Below are 16,393 nucleotides of genomic sequence, written 5' to 3' on the forward strand. Positions count from 1 at the left end.
AGATACCATTTTTGGGTCAAATCCTCACTCCTCATGAATTCCGCATGGACCCCGCCAAGGTCCAGGCTGTGGCGGAATGGGTCCAACCTGCCTCCCTGAAGGCGTTACAGTGCTTCTTGGGGTTCGCTAATTATTACAGGAGATTTATTGCTAACTTCTCGGACATCGCTAAGCCTCTTACGGACCTCACTCGCAAGGGTGCTGATCTCCTCCGCTGGCCTCCTTAGGCTGTCCAGGCTTTTGAGGTCCTTAAGAAGTGCTTTATCTCGGCCCCAGTGTTGGTTCAGCCCAACCAAATGGAGCCATTTATCGTGGAGGTTGATGCATCCGAGGTGGGAGTGGGGGCTGTCTTGTCCCAGGGTACCAGGTCCCTCACCCATCTCCGTCCCTATGCCTACTTCTCCAGGAAGTTTTCGCCCACTGAGAGTAACTATGATATTGGCAACCGCAAACTCTTAGCCATTAAATGGGCATTTGAAGAGTGGCGCCACTTCCTGGAGGGGGCTAGGCACCAGGTAACGGTCCTTACCGACCACAAGAATCTGGTTTTCCTAGAATCTGCCAAGAGGCTAAACCCGAGACAAGCTCGATGGGCGTTATTTTTTTACCAAATTCAATTTTTTGGTTACCTATAGGGCTGGGTCTAAAAATATTAAGGCTGATGCACTGTCGCGTAGCTTCATGGCCAGCACTCCTTCGGAGGAAGATCCTGCTTGTATTTTGCCTCCAGGTATAATCATTTCCTCTATTGATTCTGATTTAGTCTCTGAAATTGCTGCTGATCAAGGTTCAGCTCCCAGGAACCTTCCTGAGAACAAGCTGTTTGTTCCCCTGAAATTCCGGCTAAGGGTACTTAGGGAAAATCATGACTCCGCACTATCTGGTCATCCAGGCATCCTGGGTACCAAGCACCTCATTGCCAGAAACTATTGGTGGCCTGGGTTGCCTAAAGACGTTAAGGCCTACGTCGCCGCTTGTGAGGTTTGTGCTAGGTCCAAGACTCCCAGGTCCCGACCAGCGGGCTTACTACGTTCTTTGCCCATTCCCCAGAGACCTTGGACCCATATCTCCATGGATTTTATCACCGATTTGCCTCAATCTCAAGGCAAGTCGGTGGTGTGGGTTGTAGTAGGCTGCTTCAGTAAGATGTGCCACTTTGTGCCCCTCAAAAAACTACCCAATGCTAAGACGTTAGCTACCTTGTTTGTCAAACACATCCTGCGTCTCCATGGGGTCCCTGTCAATATTGTTTCGGACAGAGGGGTACAATTTGTTTCTTTGTTTTGTAGAGCCTTCTGTAAAAAGTTGGAGATTGATCTGTCCTTCTCCTCTGCCTTCCATCCTGAAACTAATGGCCAAACCTCAGAGGACTAATCAGTCTCTAGAACAATATTTAAGGTGTTTTATCTCTGACTGTCAATATGATTGGGTCTCATTCTTTCCCCTCGTGGGTTTAATCCACTGTTCTCCTCCGTTTCACCTGGTAGTTCCAACAATCCCGAGGTAGAGGTCGTTCATCGGGAACTGTGCACAGTCTGGGCCCAGGTTCAGAAGAACCTAGAGGCGTCCTAGAGCATACAAAAAACTCAGGCAGATAGAAGAGGTTCTGCTGACCCCTTGTTTATGGTCGGGGATCTGGTGTGGCAATCGTCAAAGTACTTGCGCCTTAAAGTCCCGTCCAAGAAGTTTGCTCCCCCGGTTTATAGGGCCGTACAAGTTCATTGAAGTCCTCAATCCTGTCTCTTTCCTACTGGAATTGCCCCCATCTTTTCAAGTATACGACGTGTTTCATGCCTCCCTCCTTAAACGCTGCTCCCCGTCCTTGGCTCCCTCGAGGAAACCTCCTGTCCCCGTTCTCACCCCTGAGGGGGTAGAATTCGAGGTGGCCAAGATTGTGGACAGCAAGATGGTCCAAGGCTCCCTCCAGTACCTGGTCCATTGGAGAGGATACGGGCCTGAGGAGAGGACTTGGGTACCCGCCCGGGATGTTCACTCTGGGGTATTGGTCAGGAGGTTCCACCTTAGTTTCCCAAATAAACCAGGTCCATCTAGAAAGGGTCCGGTGGCCCCTGATAAAAGGGTGGGGGTACTGTTAAGGATCTGCCAGGCACAGCTTCAGTTTCCACGCCCATAGGTAATCAGTCTGCACCTGCTTCTATGTCTGTGAGACTGACTCCATCTTCCACCACTCAGGATGGCAGGCTTAGGAGTGGGAGAGCCTATCACAGCCTGGCCAGACAGAGCTAGCTCCCGCCCTCTGTCTATTTATACCTGCCTTTCCTGTTCCTCCTTGCTCGTGATTCTTCTCGTTTTGTTTCCTGGCCCTGCTGCAGCTTCTTGAACCATTTGACCCTGGCTTACTGACTACTCTCCTGCTCTGCGTTTGGTACCTCGTACACTCCTGGTTTGACTCAGCTCGTTCACCACTCTTGTTGCTCACGGTGTTGCCGTGGGCAACTGCCCCTTTTCCCTTGCTTCTGTGTACCCTTGTCTGTTTGTCTGTCGTGCACTTATTGAGCGTAGGGACCGTCGCCCAGTTGTACCCCGTCACCTAGGGCGGGTCGTGGCAAGTAGGCAGGGACTGAGTGGTGGGTAGATTAGGGCTCACTTGTCTGTTTCCTTACCCCCATCATTACACATCCCCTTAGCTTTTGTAAAAAGTCCTCATCCGTCGCCAGAAAGGAGGGGAACCTCCATATAAAATCCAGTCCCTTAGCTACTGTGTCGGATCTTCTATCGTCGCGTCACGGGAAAAAGCTTCGTTCACCAGTAAGTAATCAATACGCGACCACGATTGATGTACATGCGAAAAGTGTGTATACTCCCTAGAAGAGATGAGCGAACTTATCAAAAGTTCGGTTCGGCTAGTTCGCCGAATTTCACAAAAAAGTTTGGTTCGGACCGAACTAGTTCTGACCGAACCTGTCACTTACGTGCGCCGAGCATGCTACTGTCCAGGGTGCTGATAGAGTTAATGGGCTGCAATAACTCTTTCAACAACCTTCACAGTACATGCTCGGCGCGCGGAAAATACTATTTAAATGTAATAAAAAAATAAAAATTATACGTTCGTACTTACTTTCCTCCTGTCCGGCCTCCAGCGATGACGTTTCATCCCTTTCGCCGCTGCAGCCAATCACAGGCTGTAGTGGCGGTCACGCACGTCAGGATGACGCTTCATCCCACGTGACCGCCTCTGCAGCCAATCACAGGCTGCAGCGGCGACATGGATGAAACGTCATCGCTGGAGGCCGGACAGGAGGAAAGTAAGTATGAACGTATTATTATTATTTTTTGGCATGTATGTATGTTGGCATGTATGTATGTTGGCATGTATGTATGTTGTCATGTATGTATGTATGTATGTATATCTGTGCATGTATGTTGGCATGTATGTATATATGTGCATGTTTGTATGTATATTTGCATGTATATATTTGCATGTATGTATGTATGGTTGCATGTGTGTATGTTTGCATGTATGTATTTTTGCATGTATGTTGTCATGTATGTATGTATGTATGTTGTCATGTATGTATGTATATATGTGCATGTGTGTATGTATATTTGTATGCATGTATGTATGTATGTTTGCATGTATGTGTGTTTGCATGAATGTATGTTTGCATGTATGTATGCATGTTTGTATGTATATTTGCATGTGTGTGTATATATATATATATATATATATATATATATATATGTATGTTGTCATGTATGTATGTATGTTGTCATGTATGTATATATGTGCATGTATGTTGGTATGTATGTATGTATGTATGTATGTTGGCATGTATGTATGTTGTCATGTATGTATGTATATCTGTGCATGTATGTATATATGTGCATGTTTGTATGTATATTTGCATGTATATATTTGCATGTATGTATGTATGTTTGCATGTGTGTATGTTTGCATGTATGTATTTTTGCATGTATGTTGTCATGTATGTATGTATGTATGTTGTCATGTATGTATGTATATATGTGCATGTGTGTATGTATATTTGTATGTATGTATGTATGTTTGCATGTATGTGTGTGTGTTTGCATGAATGTATGTATGTATGCATGTTTGTATGTATATTTGCATGTGTGTATATATATATATATATATATATATATATATATATATATGTATGTATGTTGTCATGTATGTATGTATGTATGTTGTCATGTATGTATATATGTGCATGTATGTTGGCATGTATATATATATGTGCATGTGTGTATATATGTATATTTGCATGTATATATTTGCATGTATGTATGTTGTCATGTATGTATGTATATATGTGCATGTATGTTTGCATGTATGTTGGCATGTATGTATACATGTGCATGTTTGTATGTATATTTGCATGTATATATGTTTGCATGTGTGTATGTATGTTTGCATGTATGTATGTATGTTGCCATGTATGTTTGTATGTATGTTGTCATGTATGTATGTATATATGTGCATGTATGTATGTTTGCATGTTTTTATTTTTGCATGTATGTTTATATATATGTGCATGTATGTAATTATGTTTGCATGTATTTATGTTTGCATGTATATTTGTGCATGCTTGTATGTATGTATGTATCTTTGCATGTTTGTTTGTATGTATGTATGTTTTCATGTGTGTGTGTATGCATGTATGTATGATAGTTTGCATGTATATATGTGTGTATGTTTGCATGTATGTATATTTGCATGTATATATGTATGTATGTATGTTTGTATATATGTCTGTATGGCCATGTATGATACTGTCTGCTGGCGCCCTGTATCTAAGTCAACTTCGCGGCAGGCTTCTATACATGGTATAACAGTCAGTATCACACATTAAACTGAATCTAAGCCTACGACATGTTTTATTTCATTTTTTTTTTTTTTTACAGGTTTGGTGTTTGGACTACGTCGGTTTCGAGGACTACTTAGATGACGTTTTTTTTTTCTACAATAAAATGGTTAATGAGGGTTGTGTTGGGGGTGCTTTATTTCAATAAAATATTTTATCTATATCTTTGTCTTTTTCTTTTCAAATTTTATTACTACCACTTTAGTAATGGCCGCTGTCTGAGTGACAACATCCATTACTAAGGCGAGGCTTAGTGTTAGCCGGTGCAGAGGCTAACACTAACCACCATTATTACCCCGGTACCCACCACCACCAGGGGTGCCGGGAAGAGCCAGGTACGATCCAGTACCCGACCATCTGTTGTACTGGTCGGGCTCTGGGGCGGCCGCAGGCTGGTATTATGAGGCTGGGAAGGGCCAAAAACAGTGGACCTTCCCACCCTTGTAATGCTAGGCTGCTGCTGCTGTGTTGTATCTGGCTGGTTATAAAAGTGGGGGGGACCCCCACGTCATTTTTTAAAATTATTTATTTATTTGCCTATTTTTTTTAAAAAAGACATGGGGTTCCACCCAATTTATCATAACCAGCCACATACAACACAGTGTTATTAGCCTGGGAATGGACAAAACCAGTGGCCCTTCCCACCAATGTAATGCCAGACTGCTGCGGCCTTGTATATGGCTGGTTATTAAAAATGTGGGGGACCCGTCTATTGCTAAATTTGTTAAATTCAAAAAAAAAAACGACGTGGGGGTCCCCCCCATTTTTATAACCAGCCCGATACAACACAGCAGCAGCAGCCTAGCATTACAAGGGTGGGAAGGTCCACTGTTTTTGGCCCTTCCCAGCCTCATAATACCAGCCTGCGGCCGCCCCAGTACCCGACCATCACAACAGATGGTCGGGTACTGGATCGTACCAAGCTCTTCCCGGCACCCCTGGTGGTGGTGGGTACCGGGGTAATAATGGGTGGTTAGTGCTAGCCTCTGCACCGGCTAACACTAAGTACCGCCTTAATAATGGACGCTGTCAATCAGCCAACTGCCATTATCTAGGCACTAATAAAGTTTGAAAAAAAACCACAAAGACAATTCTTTTTTATTGAAATAAGAAATCCCCAACAAAACCCTCGTTAACCATTTTATTAAAATTTGAAAAAACGTAGATCTACGCAGTAGTCCAACGAATCGAAGATGTAGTCCAATCGGTACATCAAAATCTGCAACAACATAAAAAAACAGTTATCAATGTGAACAATACCAATACTTCTACTCACCTACACACATATATACACGCACACACAAACAAACAACCATACACAGACACACACATATATACACAAACACAACAAGATATACACACACACACACACACATAAACAGACAAACACACACATATACACGAACTCACACATATACAAACAAAAACACACATATCCAAACACACACACACACAGTTATACACACATACACGAACACATATACACAAACACATATACAAACAAAAACACACATACCCAAACACACATATACACAAACACATATACACAAACACACCCATATATACACACAAACACACACCCATATACACACATATACACATATACAAAAACACACAAACATTACACACAAACATATACACAAATACACCCATATATACACAAACATATACACAAACACATATACACAAACACACCCATATATACACACACATATACACAAACACACATATAAAAACAAAAACAGACAAAGTCACATACCCAAACACACATATATACACAAACACACACATACACTAACACGGTTTCTTTTAAATGCTGCTGGGGAACCCGCTCGATCCACTATATAAGGCTGCGCTACAGTGCAGCATTTAAAAGAAACAGGATCCTGACCTGTCCATAGAGTTTAAGGCAGCACAGAGTATTTCAGGAGATGAGCGTGCAGATTCAGTGCTGCTGTGAACTCTGCTCTTACCATTACGTAGCTCTCAGTCTGTTACCTCTCCTCCACTCCTGTCCTCCAGAACACCTTCACATGATTGGCAAGTCACCACGTAATGGTAAGAGCAGAGTTCACAGCAGCACAGAGTATTTCAGGAGATGAGCGTGCGGATCTTGTGCGGGGTGGTGACTTGCCAATCATGTGAAGGTGTTATTGAGGACAGGAGTGGAGGAGAGGTAACAGACTGAGCTACGTAATGGTAAGAGCAGAGTTCACAGCAGCACTGAATCTGCACGCTCATCTCCTGAAATACTCTGTGCTGCCTTAAACTCTGTGGACAGGTCAGGATCCTGTTTCTTTTAAATGCTGCACTGTAGCGTAGCCTTATATAATGGATCGAGCGGGTTCCCTAGCAGCATTTAAAAGAAACAGGATCCTGACCTGTCCACAGAGTTTAAGGCAGCACAGATTATTTCAGGAGATGAGCACGTGCAGCCGTTCGTTTTTCCGAGCCGTGCTCCCATTATGCACACGACCGTAAAAACACCCGTTATTGCGGGTCGTAATTACGACCCGCAATAACGGGATCATAGACTTCTGTTACCCATGGGTACCTTCCCGTATTCTCACGGGAAGGTGCCCGTGCCGTTAAAAAAATAGAACATGTTCTATTTTTCTATTTTACGGGCCGTGCTGCTATAATTATAATGACAGCACGGTTCGCAAAAGCGGCCGGTTGCCCGTGGCCGGCCGGCCGTGCTCGTAGTTACGAGTCGTAATTACGAGCACGGCCCGTAAAATAAAAAAATAGAACATGTTCTATCTTTTTAACGGCACGGGCACCTTCCCGTGAGAAAACGGGAAGTTACCCGTGGCTAACAGAAGTCTATGGGCCCGCTATTTCGGGTCGTATTTACGACCCGTGATAACGGGTGTTTTTATGGTCGTGTGCATGAGGCCCCGTAATGACGGGTGGCTACATGTGTGCACCAGTCATTACGGCAGCGTTGCTAGGCGACGTCAGTAAGGGTATGTGCACACACACTAATTACGTCCGTAATTGACGGACGTATTTCGGCCGCAAGTACCGGACCGAACACACTGCAGGGAGCCGGGCTCCTAGCATCATATTTATGTACGATGCTAGGAGTCCGTGCCTCTCCGTGGAACTACTGTCCCGTACTGAAAACATGATTACAGTACGGGACAGTTGTCCTGCAGCGAGGCAGGGACTCCTAGCATCGTATATAACTATGATGCTAGGAGCCCGGCTCCCTGCACTGTGTTCGGTCCGGTACTTGCGGCCGAAATACGTCCGTCAATTACGGACGTAATTAGTGTGTGTGCACATACCCTAAATAGTCACTGTCCAGGGTGCTGAAAGAGTTAACTGATCGGCAGTAACTGTTTCAGTACCCTGGACAGTGACTACCGATCACAGTACCTGTAAAAAAAAAGACGTTCATACTTACCGGGAACTCCCTGCTTCCTCCAGTCCGGTCTCCTGGCCGTTGCCTTGGTGACGCGTCCCTCTCGACATCCGGCCCGACATTCCTTGATGACGATGCAGCCCATGTGAGCGCTGCAGCCAATCACAGGCTGCCGCGGCCTCTGCAGCCAATCACAGGCTGCAGAGGTCTCTGCAGCCAATCACAGGCTGCCGCGTCAGAAAAGGTCGGACTGGAGGAAGAAGAGGGACTCGCCACCAAGACAACGACCGGGTACGTATGAAATGCTTTTTATTTTATTTTTAATCAGCAGCCTCTTTTCTCTATCAGTGATTGATAGAGATAAGTGGCTGCCGATTTGTATAATGTTTTTGACCGGGTTCGGTCAAAACGGGTTCGGCCGAACCCGGTGAAGTTCGGATTCGCTGCGAACCGAACTTTACCGGAAGTTCGGACCGAAACCGGGTTCGGTTGTCCCGGTTCGCTCATCTCTACTCCCTAGCATCAGGATGTAAATTCCTCCAAGCATCTGCAAGGGCAGTGTGTCTCAAAAAGTCTGGCAAGATCCTATCCCTCTGTTTATGCGAAACAGCCCCTACACTTCTATCTTCCCTAGAGGACCTTACAGTATTAAGGTCTCCCCCTAGTACCAATAATTTAGTGCGATCCTGCTGGAGTTGGGCTTCCAATTGATCAAAAAACCCTGTGTTGGCCGAATTTGGCCCATAGACATTATGGATACTAATAGTTTCCCCTGCATGTTCCACTACTAGATGGACCCATCGACCGTCATCATCACGTTCCTGGGACACCAATGTAAAAGCGAAATTTTTGTGCACCAATATTATAACTCCCGCCTTACCGTCTCTAGCAGCTGAGCCAAAAACGTGGCCCACCCAGAATTTTTGTAGATATTTCAATTCTGACTCAGTAAGGTGAGTTTCCTGTAACAGGGCTACATCTGGATGCAATCTCTTCATATGTCGCAAGAGTTTGGTCCGTTTTTGTGGGGATCTAAGCCCCTTGACGTTCCATGAAACTATTTTCATGTTATTGGACAATGCCTAAGATGAGCTAAGGTGTCAAAAAGCTGTGATCGGTTCGGGGAGTCGGATCCATCTTTCCCTAATCGCCATGTATAAACATTGAAAACATGGCCAAAACACGGCCTAGCAAACAAAGCTAAACTCCAACTCAAAGCCATCAGACCTTGTTTAAAAGAAATAGAAAAAACGCCTGTGACAAGGGCTGTCAACCCCCTAGTACACATTGGCGTAAGAGACTTCACTTTTTTCTGTTGTGCACTAACACGTCCTTCCCTCCCCCTCCCTCCCAGACCTGCGTAGCCGAAATTACAAACCAGTTATCGTGACAGAGCTACACCAGCCCATCACGACCATCAATCCCTTGCAGCAGATACCCGGTCTTATATCAAAGGGTCAAACCCTTCAGCTACCGCTCAGATTATCATGTATCATATAGACCTGAACACTGCTTCACTTCAAAGCTGCCCCGAACAGCGACCCAAAAACCCCTGCAGAGACTCCCCCTCATATTTGACCTGCAATGGCCCTATCTAATCCCATAGGAGAAACCGGCCTCGTAAAATTCTCAATCGGAGAGGCCTCCCAGTGAGCGAGCTTAGAACTTAGAACAGGCCCTAACTCTGATTCATACCCCCTGCAGTGTAAATACATCATTATATCAGAATGCATACATTTTGACCTGAGAACAGTTGACGACAGACTAAAATGCTGTAGTAAAAGACCGACATGTGCAATCATCAAGCATTATCAGCAATAACTGGAAACTTATCTGCGAAAAATCGGAACCTGCGATTGATCTACAGCGTCCACAGAACCCTCTCCTAAGATATAAGGGTCCTGAAAAATTTCACTCTTCAATCAGGAGACGTGGACTTGGTGCGGTCCAGCGGCCGTCTCTGCGGCTTCGGAGAGTCCCCTCTGTTCCTGAATTTTCCTCCGCGGTCTCTTCCGGGTGTGGGTAATAAAGCTTCTGCCCAAGTTCGCTCCATATCCAAGCGACTCCTTCCGCCTTCTCTTGGCTTGCGACGTGGGCTGTGTTCTGGATTGCGTCGCTCCTCGTGCGGGGGGCGGCTTCCACATAGCTGTACCAGCGCATGCTCCGCATCCTTCGCTGTGGTGAATGTCGTGGTCCGACCATTTGCTTGGAACACCCGTAAAATGGCTGGATATTGCAGGTTAAAACGTACTTTCGTTTGGAACAGCTCGGTACAAATCTTGCTGAAGGAACGCCTGCGCTTCGCGACCTCCGTAGAATAGTCCTCGAAAAGTAGTACTTTCATGCCCATTATCTCCAAGGGTAAAGATCTGCTGCGATATGCCTTCATCAGTGCCACCTTGTCATTGTAATCCAACAGCTTAAAGATGACTTGTCTGGGGCAAAGCGAGTTGCTGCCGTCCGCTGATGGAAGATTTCTTGGGTCCGGCCCCACCCTGTGCGCCCTTTCCACCCGGCATGGACGCTGGAGGCCCAATGCTGCAGGCAATGATCTCTCACATAGACACTGCAACTCAGAAGGGACCACCGCTTCTTTCAGACCCACAATTTGCAGGTTGCTCCTCCTGGAGCGGTTTTCTAGATCCTCCACCTTGTCTCCCAACTGCGTGGTATTAGACAACACCGCTTTAAGTTTGGATTGCAGGCGCTCATTTTCATCCTCCAGCAGCGTTACACGTTGCTCTAATTCATTAGTCCTGGAAGTTACTTGTGCCAGATCCGCATGCATGCGGGTAAGAGACGCTTGCACCATTTTTTCCAGCGCTTTTTGCAGGTCATGGGCTATCCGCTTAGCCACTTCATGGGCCAGTGCTATATAGTCCACAGGTACTGGGTAAGAAGAGGCTATGGACTCTGCCTGGTTTTTAAATCGGGGACTGGGGCTGGGGCTGCAACAGCTCCTCATCCTGTGAATACAGCGGGGGAGCAGTGGTGGGAAACGCCACCATCTTACCTCCCCTGTCCACGCCCGCAGCTAGATCCTCCATGGCTGGCTTGTGTGCACTCCGGAGGAGGTATCGTTCCATGCAGGCAGACCCGGGTACGTTCCTGTGTGCAGGGCCGGTGCCTATGAGCCGTTTTTCGCCACCGAAGTGACTTTTGCAGGTAAGCAGGCTAGTCGGAAGCTCAGTCACACGCATCCTGCATTGCCAGCGCCGGAACCGGAAGACCCTGATTGTATCTTGACGACCTTGCTTTCTAATAAGGGCTGGAAATTAACACGTTTGAGACTGCTAACAGCTCCTTTAGATTTGAAGATACGCTTTGTTGTTGGGGGGTCCAATGCCCATGCGTCCTCTGACCCATTATGTTGGCTCCCCATCCAGTCTCTGAAGCATCGGTTGTCGAAATCGTCCACCTCGGTGACATTATTCACTTGCCGTTCACCAAGCTCAGCCACCATTCTAAAGCCTCTCTGGTGGTAGAAAGAATCACCATGCACTCCTCTAGAGACTCTGTGGATCTGTTCCATGATATAGCAGATTCTGCTGGAGATCCCTCATGTGCCCTCTGGCCCATGGGATCGCTTCTATTGCTGAAGCCATAAGTCCTAGAGTCTTCATCACCTTGTGAAATGAAACCACCTTGATCAGGGTCAATTCTGCAATATGGGTAGTTAAATTGTGATGTCTCTCCTCCGAGAGGGCAACTGTCATACTTTTGGAATCGAGGATGAATCCTAGAAACCGGCCCCTTTGTGCAGGAATTAAATTGGATTTTGTCCTGTTTACGAGCCAACCTAGGATGATCAAAAATTTGATCACCTCCTGAAGGTGACTCTCCATCAGACTTGCTGACTTGGCTATCAAGAGCCAGTCGTCTAAATATGGAACTATCGTTATACCTTTTATTCTTAGCTTCACCATCATGGCAGCTACCACGTTTGTATAGAGCCACGGGGCTGAAGATAGGCCGAACGGAAGGCATGTAAACTGGAAGTGTTAAAAATTTCCTGCAAGTTTATCTAAGGGTTTATGAAAATACGCTTCCACTAAATCCAGTGTCGCTATGAAGTCTTCGTCCTCTACTAGAGCTGTTGCAGATCTTATGGTTTCCATACGAAATCTTTGTTTCCTTACCATGGTATTTAGGTATCTCAGGTCTAAAATTACCCGAAACTTCCCGTCTGGTTTTTGAACCAGGAATAGGGGGAAATAAATCCCCTTGCCTCTTGAAGCTAGTGGAATTTCTTCCTGCACTCCTTTGTGGCTAAATTATATGATAGATGTTCTGAGAGCTTCTCTTGCCTTGAGATCTGAGGCGAAAGCTGTGACTTGAAACTTTGGCTGTGGACGAAATTGAAAATCTATTGTATAACCCTCTGAGTTAACTCGCACTATCCAGGGATCTAAGCCTTGATCCCGCCAGACTAAAGAGAAAGCTAGAAGTTGTAGCGCCCATGGCCGCGGGCCGTCGGGTTCACTCACCTCCCGACGCCCGCAGCCATGGATCTGTGAGCGCTGGCCTCCGTCTCCCTCCTAGGAGATGCCAGCGCTCACTTCCGCTCCGTCCGGCCGGGTCCCGTAGGGTGCGCGCGCACGCTCGCGCACGCTCTTAAAGGGCCAGCGCGCGCACATGAAATCAATGATTATTAACCCACGTGATTCGCTGCTCTATAAGAATGCCCCAGCCCTTCTGATCCTTGCCTGAGCGTTGTTAGTCTTTCCCTGTCTGTCTCGCAAATGGACCCTTAGTGTCTCCCATTCCTGCTGTTACCCGTGCCCTGTTACCGTTCCTGTATTCCGCACGTCAAGTGCCGTCTGCCACGTCAAGTGTCATCTGCCACGTCAAGTGTCATCTGCCACGTCAAGTGCCATATGCCACGTCAAGTGTCATCTGCCACGTCAAGTGCCATCTGCCACGTCAAGTGCCACCTTCCGCACCTGTCTCCATCCGTGCTGAGGCCACAGTCACCGCCCGGACTATTTCAGGTACCTAAGCATTACTGTCTGCTATCTACTTTCACATAGACTGTGACCTGGTCAGCTGCCTCACCGCTACGGCGGAGCGGCCTAGTGGGTCCACAAACCCTGTGTCCGTGACAGTACGCTCAGGCCATGGAACCCGCTGGCCAGCCCAAGACCCCAGTACAGAAGATTCAGACAGAGATGCATGACCTACGCACTCGTCAGGATCAACTCCTTGAGGCGGTGAATTCCAGTCTGGTCCGCCTCGATCTACTCGCTGTTCCACCCCCGGTTCTTCCTCCAGAAGCTGTTGCCGTGCCACTGCCTGTTGCTCCCCCTGTTTGTTCCGGATCCTCAGTTCCTCTGCCTCTTCCTCCTCGCTATGACGGTGATCCCAGAGCATGCAGAGGATTTCTTAATCAATGCACGGTGCATTTTAGGCTACGGTCTCATCTCTTCCCCTCCGAGGAGGCTAAAGTAGCGTTCATCATCTTCCTCCTCGCTGGCAAGGCCCTCGCATGGGCAAACCCAATCTTGGAGCAACAAGGAGCTGTATCCGCGGACCTAGCCTTGTTCCTGCAGTCCTTTCGTGCCGTGTTCGAGGAGCCGGGTCGAACATCCTCTGCCGCAGCCACTCTGTTGACCCTCAAGCAAGAAGGCTCCACAGTAGGGGAGTACGCGATCTCCTTCCGTACCCTAGCAGCCGAGCTGGCATGGAACAATGAGGCACTGGTGGCGACCTTCTGGCAGGGACTGTCCTCTCACATCAAGGACGAACTGGCAGCCCGCGACCTTCCTTCTACCTTGGATGCCCTCATCCTGTTAGCCACCCGGGTTGATATGAGAATCCGGGAGCGCTCTCAAGAGGTTCGTCAGGAGAGCCGGGCCCACAGACCAGCACCCCCTGCCCAGAGACCACAATTGTTCACTCCTAGTGCGCTACCTGAGGAACCCATGCATGTAGACAGAGTCCGGTTATCTGAACAGGAGAAGCAGCGCAGACGCTCCTCTGGACTTTGCATGTATTGCGGCCTCAAGGGTCATTTTGTGCGTCAATGCCCACAGAAATCGGGAAACTCCAGTACCTAGGGTTGGTTGGAGAGGCAACTCTAGGTGGAACGTCTCCAAATGTTAAAACCTCTTCCAAATTATCGATACCTGTGACCATCGTCACCGGACAGGCATCACATCCTTCCTCCGCCTATCTTGACTCTGGAGCGGCTGCTAATTTTATCCACCAAGATCTAGTGGATCGGTTTCAACTACCCACAGTCCGTCTGGAGAGACCCCTGGCAGTTGCCTCTGTGAATGGTCTACCGCTGCCTGATCCAATCATGCTCATCACTGAGCCGGTGACATTACGGGTCGGAGCTCTTCACTCAGAACAGATCTCCTTCCTGCTACTATCCAAGGCTATCTATCCTATCCTGCTGGGTCTACCATGGCTCCGTCTACACGCCCCGACACTCGACTGGAGTTCTGGAGAAGTTCTTCAATGGGGTTCCAGATGCCATAGCCATTGCCTGTCACAAGTCCGTCCTGTTGTGCCCCCTCTGCCTCAGTCACTTTCCGATCTTCTCAGTATGCCAGTTTTGCGGATGTCTTCTGCAAACGAGAGGCTGATATGTTGCCTCCACATCGGAGTTATGACTGTCCCATTGAACTGGTGCCCAATGCTTCTCTTCCCCGTGGACGAGTATATCCTCTCTCCTTGCCAGAGACGTTATCAATGTCAGCCTATATAAAGGAGAACTTGGAAAGGGGATTTATTCGAAAATCTTCCTCCCCGGCCGGGGCAGGATTCTTCTTCGTTAAAAAGAAAGATGGATCTCTCCGACCCTGCATCGACTACCGTGGTCTCAATCAGATCACGGTCAAGAACAAATACCCGTTGCCACTCATTTCCGAGCTGTTTGATAGCATACGAGGAGCCAAAAATTTTTCCAAGCTAGATCTGCGAGGGGCCCACAATCTAATCCGGATTCGCCGGGGTGACGAATGGAAGACGGCATTTAACACCCGCGATGGGCACTACAAATACCGAGTGATGCCCTTCGGACTGTGTAATGCTCCCGCAGTATTTCAGGAGTTCGTTAATGACATCTTCCGAGATCTCCTCTATACGTGTGTTGTAGTTTATCTCGATGATATTCTAATCTTCTCCCCAGATCTGATGACCCATCGGAGGCACGTTCGTCAAGTTCTTCTGCGACTAAGAGAGAATCACTTGTATGCCAAGTTAGAGAAATGCACATTTGAAAAGAGGTCTCTGCCCTTCCTGGGCTATGTCATCTCGGATCAAGGCCTTAAGATGGACCCTGAGAAGCTAAAGTCTGTCCTGGAATGGCCACGTCCTCAAGGCCTAAGGGCCATACAGCGGTTCCTGGGTTTCGCCAATTTCTACCGGCAGTTTATTCCGAACTTTTCTTCTCTGACGGCCCCCATCTCTTCCCTTACCAAGAAGGGTGTGAACGCCAATGTGTGGACTCCGGAGGCAGAGTCCGCATTCATTAGCCTCAAGAAAGCCTTCACTTCAGCTTCGATCCTCCATCATCCTGACATATCTCGGCAGTTCTCACTGGAGGTGGACGCTTCCTCTGTTGGTGAAGGTGCACTTCTGTTCCAGAGGAGCTCCAAAGGAAAGGCAGTAGTGTGTGGCTACTACTCAAGACTGTTTTCCTCTGCTGAGCGCAATTAATCCATTGGAGATCGGGAGCTACTGGCTATCAAATTGGCCCTGGAGGAGTGGAGACATCTCCTGGAGGGCGCTGCTCACCCCATCCTGATCTTCACTGACCACAAGAATCTCACTTACCTTCAGTCCGCTCAAAGACTGAATCCTCGTCAAGCCAGGTGGTCACTGTTCTTCACCCATTTCCAATTTCTGCTCCACTACCGTCCCGCGGACAAGAACGTGAGGGCTGATGCCCTGTCCAGATCATTCGAAACGGAAGACACGGTGGAGTCCCTTCAGACGATCATAGACCCATCCTGCGTTGTCACTGCCAATCCTCTGCAGCTTAGAAATATTCCTCCAGGGAGAACTTTTGTTCGGATGGCTGACAGAAAAAGAATTCTCCGCTTCGGACACAGTTCTAAACTGGCTGGGCACGCTGGTGTCCGTAAAACCCAAGACCTGGTCGCTCGTCACTTCTGGTGGCCCACGCTACCTAAAGATGTTCTGGACTTTGTCTCTGCTTGCACGGTGT

The sequence above is a fragment of the Rhinoderma darwinii genome, chromosome 1 (assembly GCF_050947455.1).
Source record: "Rhinoderma darwinii isolate aRhiDar2 chromosome 1, aRhiDar2.hap1, whole genome shotgun sequence".
Classification (NCBI taxonomy): Eukaryota; Metazoa; Chordata; class Amphibia; order Anura; family Rhinodermatidae; genus Rhinoderma; species Rhinoderma darwinii.